This window comes from Heliconius melpomene, chromosome 18, assembly GCF_056956725.1.
Source record: "Heliconius melpomene rosina isolate 202511_hmr_F chromosome 18, ASM5695672v1, whole genome shotgun sequence".
In the NCBI taxonomy this organism is placed as follows: Eukaryota; Metazoa; Arthropoda; class Insecta; order Lepidoptera; family Nymphalidae; genus Heliconius; species Heliconius melpomene.
In genome coordinates, this window is record NC_140406.1 from 12,424,736 (window position 1) to 12,440,160 (window position 15,425).

Consider the following 15,425-nt stretch of genomic DNA (forward strand, 5'->3'; position numbering starts at 1 on the left):
TACAATGTGTTTAAGTTAATTACACTATAGTGCCATGGCTAAATGTAAGAATTAAAATTAAATCAGCTTCACGCTATATCCCAGAGGGAACCGAGTTAAGACACTTCGTTCCCTACATTGTGGAGGCATAGTGTGTTGACTGGCGGATCTTAACGCCGCCCTTTGCCGCGACACTAGAGCGAAGAAGTAGAATAAATTTAAATAAATATTTCATTTCCTCGAGATATAAGATTGATCCCACAACCAGTTGCGTTTAATTTTTTATACATAATTTAAAACAATATGGTAATAAACATTCTATATACAATAAATAGCAAAGTTACACAATTATAAATACATTATAAATCAAAAAAAAAAAACGATCCATACATATATAAAAAAATCACATCCCGCACCCACAGACAGACATTAAACAAAATAACATTTAAATAAATCCATCAATTATCTCCACTAACCCTTAAATAATGGTATCCCTACAGCCAAACGAAGTTCACACGCAAGCGTGCGTTGACCGGTGGGTTTAAAAACCGGTACAATACTGGTTTGGTTAAAGAAACCCTTTTGTATATTGGAAGTAGAGCCGCCATGTACTATCAACATTATCACTGATTCAGTTACACCTGATATTAAAGGCAATGCCGACGTAGTATACGCCAGTACGTTTTAAACTATCGAATGGTAACCACCTGTCGCTCTGTCAACAGTTATACGCGAAAAATGTAATTATCCATACGAATTATATGGATTGAAGTACTGGCCAGTGTATATATTATATATTATTGTATATATATAAATATATGTAAATAAAAGTGTTTTAGTGTAAATATTGTTAATATATTTTTTTTAATAAAATCCTGTGATATTAGAAATAAGGGAGGAGGAGACGCAAGTGAGTATTTTTTTTATTATTTCATTTATTATTGTTCATGGTGTTTAGATTTAATTGTTATTTCTGTGTATTGTTGTTAGCCTTCCTTTGCATGGTTCTTGTTGCTTATATTTATATCAAATACTTATAGTCAATAAATAATAATTATTATCAAAATCTAATACTTGTGTTAAAAATCTTAGATAAAGATCTATAGCTATATCTATAAAGATTAAAAAAGGTTGAATACGCTAATCTACTGGTCCAATTAAAAAAAAAAAAGTTTTTTTACCTAGTTATTCTATAAAATATTAATTATTCAATGAGTTAAGGCTATAATTTATCACTCTTCATTTTTTATATAGCCCATTGTGCCTGCGGTCAGATTTATCTCGAGCTCTTAGAATGTGTCATGTCACATGTGTCATACAAAATTATGATCTTTGATACCTGAACGATGTCACTGGTAAAAGCTAGTCGTTAAATAATAATAGTTATTTTTAAATATATCAACAGAGTTCATAGACATTTATGTTTATGGCTCTATTTCTTCAAATTATACGACTCTGGGTTTTATATTCTTTTAGCATTTTTATCTATTTTCCCCTACTGGTCTTATAATTGTTTATTACCAAAACTTGTTTTTGTTTAATATGTTTTGATACACATGTCTCTTACACATGTAATATTTTAAACTAAGACAATTATAATATACACAGATGCACTGTATTTTTTCCAAGGAACTTAATTAATCTAAAATTGTTTGCTTTCACTTTTAATTAGAAATAAGTACCCTTCATTTTAAATCCCTATATTTAAAAAAATGTCATTTGCTTCAATGAAATTCGAATCCCTGATCACCAAATATTTATGATCCAACTACGCCATCCATTTATAAAATTGAATTAATTATGTAGACTACCTATTTAAATATATAATTATTTTAAATATTTACATTATTTATTAAAATTTATGGACCCCATAAAATATTCTTTATCTAATTAGGCCTTTGCAAACTCTTTTGAATTGCCAATTAAAAGTATTGTCCATATTGTCAGTCGCACGAGAAACCAAGGACTAAAAATTTAAATTACTAAGATGTCAACTAAAAAATCAAGTTTTTAATCGTAAAGCAATTGATATATTCTTTATATCGTGGATTTCAATGTATTTAATAAATAATACTTTTTTAATTTACTAAATTGTAAGTATTGTCAGTCAATGCAGTGGATGGAAATCAAAATAAAAATTCTGCTGAGTAAAACAAGACAAAGGTTACTTTTTAATATTTTTAATTCCAAAAATAGCAGCCAGTACTTGCTAAATTATTATTACCGACAGTTCTCAAGGGATGTCCAGGTAAATTTTATAACAATGGAATTACTCGTACAGTATCGATGGTTTTATAATACAAAGAAAGTCGTTTAAATATCGTGAATTTTTTCTCTAAAACTGAACTTAAGTAATAAAATTATATTTTTTTACGTTTAATTTATAACTATTTTTAAGTATGGATTATCACATTAATTATTGAGATAATTACCTATAGCTATTTATCACATAATTGTATTGTATGTATAAACTAGACGTTTTTGGGTCATACATTTATAATCGGACAATACAAACCGGCGCGGCGTTGAATTCCGCCGCTCTACTCACAGAATATTGAAAATTATTTAGTTTAGAAAAGAGGGAAACAGAACGTCTTAACACTTGGTTCTCTCTACCTACCCTCACTTGCGGCATTTTTATTAAGATTTGTCAAAAGTCAAATCTTCTCGGAACGCCATAAATAAAGAGCAACAAAGTCAAATCTTAAAAATACATAGATAGGTGTTGCATACAACTATTTCGGGATCGAATCCACAACCGTCGCGTTACAGTCACACCCTTGTGCCGCTGCGCCACGACGGACTGTAAAATACCATATAACATATATCACTCATACATGTTTAGTCACACAAAGAAATTTCATCGGAGTCTTCAATAAATAGACAGAGCTCTTGTTCATACTAATGTAAATATTATCTTAAAAGGATAAAGATTTGAATCAGTGAGTGTCGAAGTGATGATACGTGTTATCTTATCGTTAGAAATAACGTTTTCACTCCGCTATTAGACATATACACCATATGGGTTTCGTTTATCTATGAGAGTAGACTGGGGAAGTATGTAGTTGTAACACTTATAAAAAGTATATATTTTTTTAAATAGTATTACGCTCTATATCCCGCACTTCAATAGCAGGGTAGTCAGAGGGAACCTAGAGTTTAGACACTGCGCCCCATTAAGACTGAAAATTCCCACTATCCCGCGAATCCAGCAACATTAAAAAAAATGAATTATTTGACCACCACCACACCAATTTTTATTTATGTTTATTATTTTTTTAAAAATAATTTAGATCTGAATTTTAACAATCTTACGCTCAACCTGACAAGAATTAATCTATATATATCAAATCGAAAGGTCACTCACTCATCACGAAATCTCGGAAACTACAAGTCCTAGGAATCTCAAATTTTGCATAGGAGCTACTTATAGGACGTAGGTGCTCGCTAAGACGGGAATTTGCAATATTCCATTTCTAAGAGGTTGTTTTTGGGGTTGAAAGTTTGTATGTAACTTCGTTACTACAAATGCTAGGAGTCTCAAATTTTGCATAGACGTCACTAGGATGTAGTCATGGAGACAGAAATTAATAATAACATAGTTTACGCGGGTGAAACCGCGAGTGGGCCGCTAGTTACGTTATATTAACGAGCGTTTGGCGCTCCGTTCTCCCTGACTACCCCGCTAAGGATTAAACGTGAAGCTGTGTTGTGTTGTGTGTTGTTGTCAAGTGTTTACGAGCGGCTTCGCCCGCGTCAAATTAATATAAGTAATTGTCGTGTAGAACCATGACACATTCTAAGTACAGAAGGAAATTTTGACCGCAGGCATAGTGGTTTACATCGACACCACCAACGTAGACTTTACAACACAAAAAAGATTTTTTCAATTCGAACCAGTAGTTTCTGACATTAGCGCGATCAAACAAATAAGCTTCTTAGCTTTATAATTTTTGTATAGATAAATGATCTTCTTTAATACTAGTAGAAGGCGCTGCTAATAAGTTAGATACGTTTTAACTACGCAAAACCTCTATATTTTTATTTTCCTCTAGTCGTTGATTCATAAACATACATACAGGGTTTCACCTGTTTCTTTTTTATATTTACCTGCAGTTGACATTAAACACTACCTTGGCCAGTTGGACAGGCCTAACCAGGCAGGTGACAGTCTTTTTTAGCTTCAGAGGTTTCGGTAGAGGGAACCTCGGGACCTAGCGTCCGGTTCCATTAAGATCCTTTCGTTCCCCACTTACCGACGAATTCTTGAGCCATTTGAGTATCGGGTACCATACCGCATTTGGCGTCTTCGCCAGAGCGAAGAAATGAACATATTAAATATTTAATTCCCCTGAGTGGGAATCGAACCTACTAGCGTTGCTTTTACAGCAGTCGAACGTGTGTGTTCCTGCGTCACAACTTTATATACATGTGATTTAAATATTTTAATTTCCTAGTTATAGCAAAACAAACTACAAAGTACGCAGTTAGGTCCATCTTGCATTGCAACACAATTCTACGTAGAGTTGGATACATTTAACGTTACTTTAATATTAGATACAAAAACAAAAGATATAATAGAAATTGATAAACAAAATAATTATTAGAGATTTGGTCTTGTGTATATAACGGAACTTCCGTTACTTAGTGACTGACAGAACCCACATCCGAAATGATGTAGAGTGGAATGTTGAAATTTGGAGAATATCTTAAAATTTCCTATGGGGAAAGGAATAGACAGGTTTTTACGTTTTATACTTCACAAAACGTATCTACTTAAATCAGTTTCACGATATATCCCGTACACGGCAGTAGAGGGGATCTATCAACCTAGTGTTATGACACCCCATTCCACTGTCCACTTTCCTCCGAATTCTGGAGGCATTGCGTGTTGAGTGGCGGAAGTCAGCGCCGCCCTTTGCCTCAGGGCGTAACTACTTATATATATAAAAAATCTTCTATTTTAAAACAATTTTCTAATATAATTTTGATAGCTCCGCCCCCTTCCAGTATATGTACATAATAAAGATTGGTAAACACATTAATACCTATTTCAAAACGATTGGTTGATAGATTACAAAATTACTTGTATTGTATGATTCAAACAATGACAAATACATAATCAACTTTTATAAAAAAAAACTTATTTCCTTATATAGAGAAGTAAAAGGTGTAACGTAAGACTGAATAATTTGTAAACCAAATTCGTCACAACATTGTTATAATTCTTCAGTAGGTAAAAGTCTTTTGTTATAATTCTACAGTAGGTAAAGAGATTATTTGAAAAAAAGTCGTTTTTTATCTATAAACACTGCCTTATGGGAGGCAGAGGGTACCTAGTGGAGGAAATGAAAATATATTATTTCCTCAAGTGAAAATCGAATCCACAATCGTGGGGCTTACAGTCAAGTCCTGTGCCGCTATGTCATGACGGCCTTATATGACAGCGAAGTTTATCACACGTTTTTTTTCGCAATTGAATAAGCATTTCTAAAATTAACAGAGTGATACATTTTTTTTAATTCTCCCAAACCTCACAGCAGCCTAGGCAAAGAAACCTTAGTATTCCAGATATTACATATTGAATGGCTGAACTCAAAGTCGGATACGAAGTCAATAAAATAAAGCTGCAGAACTATTTAATATACCTAATTTCTAGGTAAGGGGCCATTCTCGTATAAATATAATAAAGTTTTTTGTTCATAAAAACTTCTTTTAAGATATTTAACCTCAGGCAATATATGCAAAGACGATTGTCAAATCGTTTAGATAGTATTCACTAATTAAATAAGTTAATAACTTGAGTAATTAAGAATTTTTCTAAATTTATTTGTAAACTAATGTTTATATCTTGACTAACCTCATATCTTAATCGTAGCACCGTTTAGATGTAAAATGGGTTCATTTTTATGGCATAAAGGTAGCAAATTATTTTATTATCTTGAAAATTAGGCGTAAAATAGGAAACGGGTGTCTTTACATTAGGCTCCCTTTGCTTATTTTGATTTGCGGTAAAAAAACGTGAAGCTACCTGAGCCTCATAAATACCTACTACTGATCTCTACTGAATTCCTGGTTCCTTTTATTTTTTAAATTCTCATAATTTCGTTTGAATCTTTTAGTAATAATTTCCTAAAGCAAATTAATAAAATACATATTATACCTTACCTACCATTAAAAAGTTTAATATTAATATTTTCATTTCTTCGCTCTGGTGCCTAAGCAAACGTTAAGCGTGGTTTTAGTTCCGCCACTCTACACGCAAACCTCAAGAGTGCCGCGGAGAGTGAGGAACGGAAGTGTTTTAAGCCTAGGTTCCCAGGTTCCCTGCATATTACTGCTTGGTGCAGAACACAACATAAAGCTAAAATAAGTAAACGTTCCTTACCTAAGGTGAGCATTATTATATTCCGGTGGCCATTACCAAAGTGTTATATTTTAATGCATCATATATGTGGAGACGTCAGACGAAATGTCATTATAACAAAAACAAACGACATTTATACGAAATTATATCTTAAAATACAGATAATATACAGCGATAAAGATATTTCAAAAGTTTTAAGTAGATTCGGGAAATCCGATTAATCTTTGTTTAGCTAAAAGTAGTTATTACTAGATTTAACTTGTCTTTGATAAATATTGGTAAATAAGCTTAACAGATTGCAACTTTTTTTTGCTAATCATTTTTTTCTTATCCTGTTAAGAAACGTGAATTACGTGCAATTTTTGTCAAATTCAAAAGTTGCAGAATTTTTTTGTTTTGATAAGATATAGTAGAAATAATAAATATTGAATATATATACATATATGATAAACACTCGGCAGAGTCAAAACAACGGGTCGTAGAAATCTGAAAATTTGGCAATTGGGTGTGTCTTTTCAGGATTCTTCTCCTATCTGGCAATAGTCCCGGCATTAATCAGGGTCTGCCTTTTGACTCAATCTATTCCAATTTGCAAAGTTTTTAACGTCATATTTGGTTATCCCATGGTAAAAACCATGAATTTAAATATTGCTAAAAGAAAATTTCCCGAAATACCCACGGAAACGGAAACGGAAAAACAAAATTTGACGTTTTACATTAGAAAATCTATAAAAAGGAAGTTGTTGATAACTACTAGTGTTACATAAAATAACAAATACGTATTTTTCCATCTTGTGAACGTTTATCAGATAACCATGGATTTAACTTAACTATATCTTTATTGTTATTTACTACGATAGCCTATTTTTAGTTTTTATTGGTCATCAATGAATTATTATGATTAGGAAACTATTAGAATTATCGATATAATAAAATTATACGGAATGATTTTATGTCAAATTATTTAAAGTACTTTAGATTAAAATATATTGGTCGTAGTGGCACTGTGAGAAAGCGTCTGCCTAGAAACGTGATGGTTGCGAATTCGATTTCCACTGGACGGAAAACCCTATTTTCCGAAAAAAATCTCTCTCTCTCTCTCACCGGAAAAGAACACGTAATGCCTTGAAAATTCGACGGAAAGTGGTGAACAGAGTGTATTAACACTAGGTTCCAAGTTCCTACCCTACTATAAAATGTAAAAAAATAATAGAAAAAGAAAGAAATAGAAAATCAGAATATTTTACGTCTTATATTCTCATTAATTAAATATTTTTCTACATAATTTTCCGTATGAAATGACGGCCATAAATAATAGCAACGGCATGAAGGTAATTTTTCACAAGTTGAGTTATAATTAGTTTCGGTTATGACAACAGCACGTATGTACCTACTCGTATGTGTAACATTTTTATACTGAATATGCCACCAAACATTAAAATTATAAATGAAATGAATGCTAAAAATGAAATTTTTATTTTTAAATGGTTTTTTAGGTCGATTAGTTATTATGCAATATTTTCTTAGATTTAAATTTGACCTACTGTAATGATTATGCCTATTATTTTAGAACTAACGCTTAGTTGACAATACAATGATATAGTTTCTAATAATTAAGCTGGTGTGATGATAAGTAGACTAGTAAACTTAGAGTCTCGTTAGATTTTTTAAGGAATTATATTTGTTAAATGTGTTTTTTGCCAGTTTCACGCTTAATCCCGCAGAAAGAATAGTATGCAGAGGGAACCTGGGAACCAGGAAAGTCGAAAACGGAAGTGTCTTAATGGGAAACGGAATCGGTTAAGACACTCTGTTTCAAAATAAGACACTTCTTTTCCCCACTTTCCGTCGAATTCTTGAAGTTTTGCCTTGTTACTAGAGCGAAATTAAAATATTAAATATTTCACTCCTCCGAATGGAAATCGAACCCATAACCATAGCGTTGACAGTCACTTATGTCTCTATGCCACGACGATCTCTGATGAGTAATGTACTTAAATATTGACGTAACAGCATTAGAATTCTTAAACCCTCATGGAACTTCTGCATTTACAACGTTTTTTAAAACCCAATGATTGTGATAAAAGACGAGTAATTTATTATTTAATGACATCGTCGCCAAGGTAAAATGTTATTGCTTACTAATTGCTACCTGCAGCTTCGTCATGGTAGTCGAAAGGAAATAACTAAGGGTATGTGGATACATACACACAGTCAAGGTAAATCTTACGGTTGTCGGTAGAGGTACAGTGGGATATATTGAAACTACAGTAGAAACTCGATTATCCGGCCCTCAGCTTACGGATTCGCAATTATCCGAACTATCAACCGTGATAATTATTGTACACAACCTACTACAATGAAACCTAAGAAATTTTATATTACACATAATATATATTTACGTAAATAAATCGAATGTTGGAAAATTTTGAATAATTTCTTAATATATGTTGATTTTCGTTGATATGTACTTGTTGGTTTTAATAGACATATAACAATTTTGTACTTATGCACAAAACTAGCTTTTCTTTATATATTCGATTATCCGGATTTTCGATTATGCGAATGATTAACGACAACAATTAGTCCGGTTATGCTAACTGCTATATAGTATATAGAAATTACAGCTTTTTTATGAACAGTCGAAGCTTACCATCAGGTGAACGTCCTGCTCGGTATGGCGTGTTGTTTTTGAAAAGAAATACCAATATAAAAGGTGTTCTTTTAACTTTACTCATAGAGCTTGAGGATTCTTGAATTACTACTTGCCGTCATGGAATATTTAAGATTAGTACTAATTCTACAAGAGAAAAGTAAATTAAGGAAAAAGTTGGATTTATTCGTGCTAATTAGACAAAGCAAGACGTTAGACCTTAGGTCTTCGTGTTCTAAAAAAACAAAATAAAATTTATTAAGAACAAAAATAGTAAGCAGCATATAAACAAATAATACTATAATAATATAATCAATCTGGCTAAATGGCCGGCGGTGTTCGGTTTCACCGTCGACATACAATATCAATGAAGTAAGGAAATAAATATTCTTATACGTGTACGTCACAAAATGCGCATTAAAAGTAAAAATGAAATACAAATATATGTGAATGAATATTTTAAAATAAAAAAGCTAAAGGAACTACGCAATCTAGATAAGTTGCATATAAATAAACACTGTAATAAACGAATTAAAAATAAAGTAGATAAATCATTAGGCGATAAGAAAAACCCGATGTTTGACATTTAAATTAAATTAAGCAATTAATTTTTATTAATAATAATATCAGACACCATCATCTAATTTTTTATCAAATTAATAATTTATTAATAAATAATTAGCATAATTTGAATATATTATTATTATCTTGACCTAGTATGATTAAAAGTAAATATTTAGATTTATAATAAATATTTAGAGAATATTTAGATTTAAAAAAAATATTTTAACTGGATTCGAACCTGCACCTCTGCGAAACTTTAGACAATTAAGGTTTCCTATAACCTACACGTTTCTATCGAGCTATTATATTATTATTTTTTATGTTATTGTATTGTTAACACGTATTTCTGTAGTAAGCCTCTCTGTATGGATTGTTACTTTCAGTTATGCAAAGATTGCATTAATAAGGAACGGTTTTTACGAAGAGTGGATTCAAGTTCTAAGTTATTTTTTTTAAATATTTCTAGATATTTTTCTTTTCTTAGTCAGTTACACGTTGTATCCCGCACACAGCAGGGTTGGCAGAGGGAACCTAGTGTTAAGGCACTCCGTTCCCCACTTTCTGCCACAATCTGGCGACATTGCGTGTTGAGTGGCAGAACTCGCTCCGCCGCCGTAGGCCAGGGGGTAGGAGAAGGCGGTATGCGCATCTTCTACTCCCCCTACCCTAGAGGAGCTACCGCGGGAGGGTCAGGTTGATCTTCCTGCAAGATTATTGCGGATGCCCTAGGGCACCCTGAAAGCGATGATGGCCTGCAAAAGGTCGGGCCTTCCACCGAGGCGTCGTAGTAGTATGCGCGAGCGATCCTGCGGCGTCTCATTTTGATGGAGAGGGTTTCCGCTGGGTTTTAGTGGGTAGGATCGGTCTCACCGGTGAGTCCCACAGTACCGCTCATCCGTAAGGCACGCCTTCCGTATGGGCGGTCTGCGTAAATGCATTTCCCAGCGACAAAAAAAAAAAAAAAAGGGAACCTAGTGTTAAGACACTCCGTTCCCCACTATCTGTCGAATTCTGTGGACATTGCTTATTGAGTGGTAGAACGCAACGCCGTGCTTTGCCTCGACACCAGAGCGAAGAAATGAAAATATAAACTTTTCAATAAATATTTCCATTCCTTAAATGGGGATCAAACCCACAACCAGTCGTGTTTACAACTATATACTTATTCCCCTGGCCTTTTTAGTATGCATTTAATAAATCTTAAATACGTCAAAATTCCTTTAATTTTTGTATGTAAAAATTTTCAACTACAAAGTATTTTTTTTTTCAAGAATATGTTTTTTTCTTTTCTCAACATTAGTTTCGGACAGGTGTTATGATAATTAATATAAAATTGACCAAAATTATCGCCAAATTCTTAAATGAGAGAGACAATGTCTACACCGTTTATCATGTTTTAAAGAAAAATTTGGTCTATTTTTATTATTTTACGCACAACAAGTTTGTCAGTCAAAATGATATTTTTACAAGTGTTTACAGCGTGAATACGTGCCTGTTTAAAAAAAGATAGCCATGTACGCCAAGATCTCTATCATTTGTCAAGTAGTAGATTATAATACAGATTTGCGATTGATATATAATGATTTAATAAAATCTTTTTGTGCTAAAATGAACTTTAAAATTTAAAAAAAAAATGTGAAAATATTAAGTTTTATTTTGTGAACTTTCTATTTTTTCTAATTATTTCTCCCTTGACGTGGTATTTGAATTCTTATTTCTTATCACAGTGTCGTTTTCTTTTAAGTTTTCTCATATGAGCTATTTTCAAATGCAAGTCATTAAAATAACACATATTCTTTATTTTCCAACCGCTTAAAACTATTAGCGATATTTAAATAAAATATGACCAATTAAAAAAAAATACAGATAAAAAAATTGCGCGCAAAAAACATTATATACATCTTTTAAATTGTCGCTTAATCACTTTAAAATCACCCTGTATTTTTCATTTAGGTTGAATAACAGATTATTCTCCGAATACGATCTAAACAGTATCGAGAGATAAAATCTGGGGAAAAAAATTGATTGATGTACATTCGACTGATAAACGACATACGCAATCAAATTGCAAGTTAGGTAGGTATTTTTATTATCTTTTATCTTTTAATAGAATAATCATGTTTTTTTATGTTTTTAAAGTCTTATGCGACTTTTAGAAAAGATAAATATTTATTTTTTTAAAAAGTCGTGCCTCTTGAAAACCAAGCTTAGACTGTTCACAAGAGGTGCGGGGACAAGTCTCACTACGTTCAAAAATAAAAAAAAGCTCTACGTAACTGAACTGTGAGCTGAACGGAGTGTCTAAACCCAGGGGTAAAAAGTACTTCTCTGCCCACCCTGCTAAGTCATTTCGTAATCTTTGTCAAAATAAGTTGTGAAATCCAGCCTGGAATTTTGCTTTATATTTCAGTTTTCAATTAGAGAATTGAAAAATTATATTTCAATTTTCAAATAGAAAATTGTAGATTAAAAATACAGTACAACTTAAAATTGTGTCGATATTTAATATTATTTCGTATTATAAAGTATATATATATTTTCATTTTCAACCATCTATAACTAAATAATTGATTATTATATTAAGGTTATCACTGCACAAGACGCTCTCACGTGGCAGAGGTGAGTAAATTGAAACCAATCACGTTTTCAAACAAACGAATATACTCGTGTACTGAAGGAACCTTTCTGCTGTTAATTTTTATGAGAATTTCCTCTATATTTAAATAAAAAAAAGACATCACATTTCAACATACAGCATTTTCTGAAATAGTTTCCAAAAAATAGTTTTATAGGAACACAAATATTCTTGCGACAAATTTAAAATTTTGTCGTACAAATTGGTAATAAGTAATAACCGATGAAAATTAGCTTTTTTATTGTGTAAATATATCATCGATCATTATACATTCTAAATTAAAACGTTTGTTCTTTAATCTTATTTATTTTGATATAATACAATTCATTCATTCAAAGTTATTTCAAATTACATAGAATTTATAATTATATTATTATCTTAGTATGACGTAAATTAAAATAATCTTAAACCAACATTAACGAGCTGATTTTGCTCGATTAAAGTGATTAGCACTTATTAATAAATTATGTAGTGGCCATATTTTATACAAAATTTCTATATATACCGAATAAAAATAAGATTAAGTAAAGCTGGCTTTATTTAATATAACATAATACGTATATTTTAGATATAAAACCCCGAGATATCTATATCTTAATGTATTTTTAGGTTTTCGCACCTCAAAAGGTAAAAATGGAACTGGATTCTGGAAAATCTATACATTAATTTTATAGAAAAAAACATTTCAAACTTATAATTGAGTTAGTTTATTTAAAAAAAACGGCTAAGCGCGAACTAGTCTTGCCCATCGAGGGTTCCGTAAAAAAATTGGAAGTCTCAAGCTTTTTCTGAAATTCAAGCCTTTAATACCAACTTTTGTCACTCTTTCAAGGATATTGCTTGTTAGGATTTAACCACAAATGTATAGTTTTTCCTGAACTAGTACGACCTGCCAATTGCTGAATATCATAATTCTAGGCTAACCGGAAATACCCTTTTAATTTAGATTCCCTTTATAGTGTCGAAATACACGGTTTTTGCGATATAAATATTATATCGCATATATCTTTTTAAGTAAATTCAGAAATATGATTTTTTCAGGAAATCAAGAGATCGTTAATCGATATATGATTTCAATTTCAACTCAATATCTCCAAGCGTTCCTAAGATAAAGTCTCTTCACAGACAGTTTTTCTTTAAAAGACACGGAACCTTAAAAATTGGGTCGATATTCCCATAAACTTAAGGTTGTCAATTTTCATAAGTTGTACTCACCTATCCTGACATTGTTATGGAAACCACGGTGAGTGAGCCTAACTTAAGAAATTAAAAGAATTTTGATGTAAAATTTTTCAAATGTATTAAATAATTAGTATCTGCAAGAATACGCTTGCGTGGACTAAAACATCTATGACTGTTTCTTTATTTGCCGTTTTGATATGCAAAAACAAAACAACATAATATGATATCACATTAAATATCTTGTGATAATCTTGCCTTTATCTAATATAATATGCACGTTATAAGGTCGGTTTCCACTGGAAGCGTAGTGCGCAAGGAGTACTCTTACTCTTTTTTCCACCAATAAACAGTCCGGAGGAGTGGAGCGAACGAGCAGGATGAGTAAATTAACTCGCTCAGTTCTAAGGGCGGTGCAAAATAATTAGAAAGTACTGAAATCTTTGTTGGTGGAAATGTAAATGTTAATAATGTAATTTTATTTAAAACGACGTAAGCCTAAGGGTTAGCCCCCCATTTCTCTTTCGCGGTGGAAACCAGGCTATATATATAAGAATATGTTAGCCTTCATCTTAAGTTACTCTGTGTATAAATTAAAACGGCGTTTAAATCCGTTGGATAATCTGAGATATTAATAGGTACTCGCTCATGCAGCGATTTGTATAGTTTTTTTTATTTAATTTCGTCTAAATATTAACTTTAATCCTAGTAAAATGATTAACATGAAACTTTGTGAGGATGGATGGATCTTTATTCTTTTTTAAAAATTACTGAACGCATTTAGTTCAAACTTTACATTAGTAAAGGTTATATTCGTACTTCAGAATAACTCATAACTATAAATTATGTAAAGGTTTTGTATAATTTTAGTATAATATAAAAATAAATTTAAACGAACAAAGACATGTGTTGGTAGCCAGTCCTTATTAAGTACCTACAAAACGATCACGTTTCGTTTTTTATCAACTCGAACTATATTTTCCATAGAATGCACCCGCGTAATCGCATTTAGATAAAATTGAAATTGAAAATACTAATTGCGTAATTTCTAACAATGAATTATACTATAACATATAATTTAAAAGAAACTATAATATTTCATTATCAAGGTAATTGTTATCGTCGTGACGAATGGATTTATGCAATTTATCGGATGCAAGCTCCTTTGTGGTTATTTTGTAACAATTAAATATTATGACGAAAGTTGCTCACAAAAATTAAAGGACGAGGCTGTTTTTATTATTTTTAATATGCTATTCCTTGTGTGACGCCACTGTATTTGTATGCTGTCCATCGTGAAGCAGTTGCCGCTAACACGGATTATGGGTTCAATTCGTAGTCGAGGAATGATTAAATTTACATTATTACTATTTTTTTCTTCTGAAATGACAAAGAACAGCGGTTAATTTCAGCACTCATTACGAAATGTCTCAAATTTAGACTAAAAACGGAAAGCTGTAGTGTCGTAACACCATGTTCTCTCTACATTTGGTGAGACTTTATGTCAAGTTATCCATAATGGATAGTTAACATGTTATAAGCGATGTAACCTATCCATTAACAAATTCTCATTTTCGCAGTTCTATAGTAATGCCTTTCGAAATAAGATTTCTTTGTCAAATTTAACTGAAAATAATTATCAAGTAAAAATACGAAGATTTTTTTTTACCTTATATAAACTTTTCGCTAACGTTCGAAGCATAATTGAAAGTTGGAACTTAACGTCGCACTTTTCATTACTGGAACAGAATAGTACAAAGAATTCACTTTTCCAAGCGGGAATCGAACCTACAACTATCGCGTTTACTGTAAACGCTGGCTAATTAAATATTCTGAGAATCATTTTTCAAAGTTATGTAATCACTTTTAAAACTTTAAATGTAAGAAACGTTCGATGGTGGAATGTTTTGAGTTTCGAAACTTTGTTTTGAAAAATAGAATAATACCTGTAGTAGTCCACGTGAGAATGCTATTTCAAAGGCATAGTGGTACATTAGTATTTTTTTTAATTCTGTGAATTCGTGTGTTGTGCATACAAGAGAAAATGG

The 15,425-nt window shown here is 31.7% G+C and overlaps 1 protein-coding gene across 2 annotated transcripts in view; it reads left to right on the forward strand.

Moving 5' to 3' along the window:
• Window positions 1-15,425, forward strand: part of LOC146529618 (solute carrier family 41 member 1-like) — a 69,364-nt gene that overhangs the window by 21,100 nt on the left and 32,839 nt on the right. Inside the window, exon 1 of one of the 2 annotated variants that reach the window (XM_085201473.1) lies at window positions 648-889. The exons of the other annotated variant lie outside the window; for it this stretch is intronic. The gene's annotated coding sequence lies outside the window, so the exon portion shown is untranslated. Of the gene's footprint in view, window positions 1-647; window positions 890-15,425 lie in introns of those variants that run through there. 2 annotated transcript variants of the gene reach the window in all.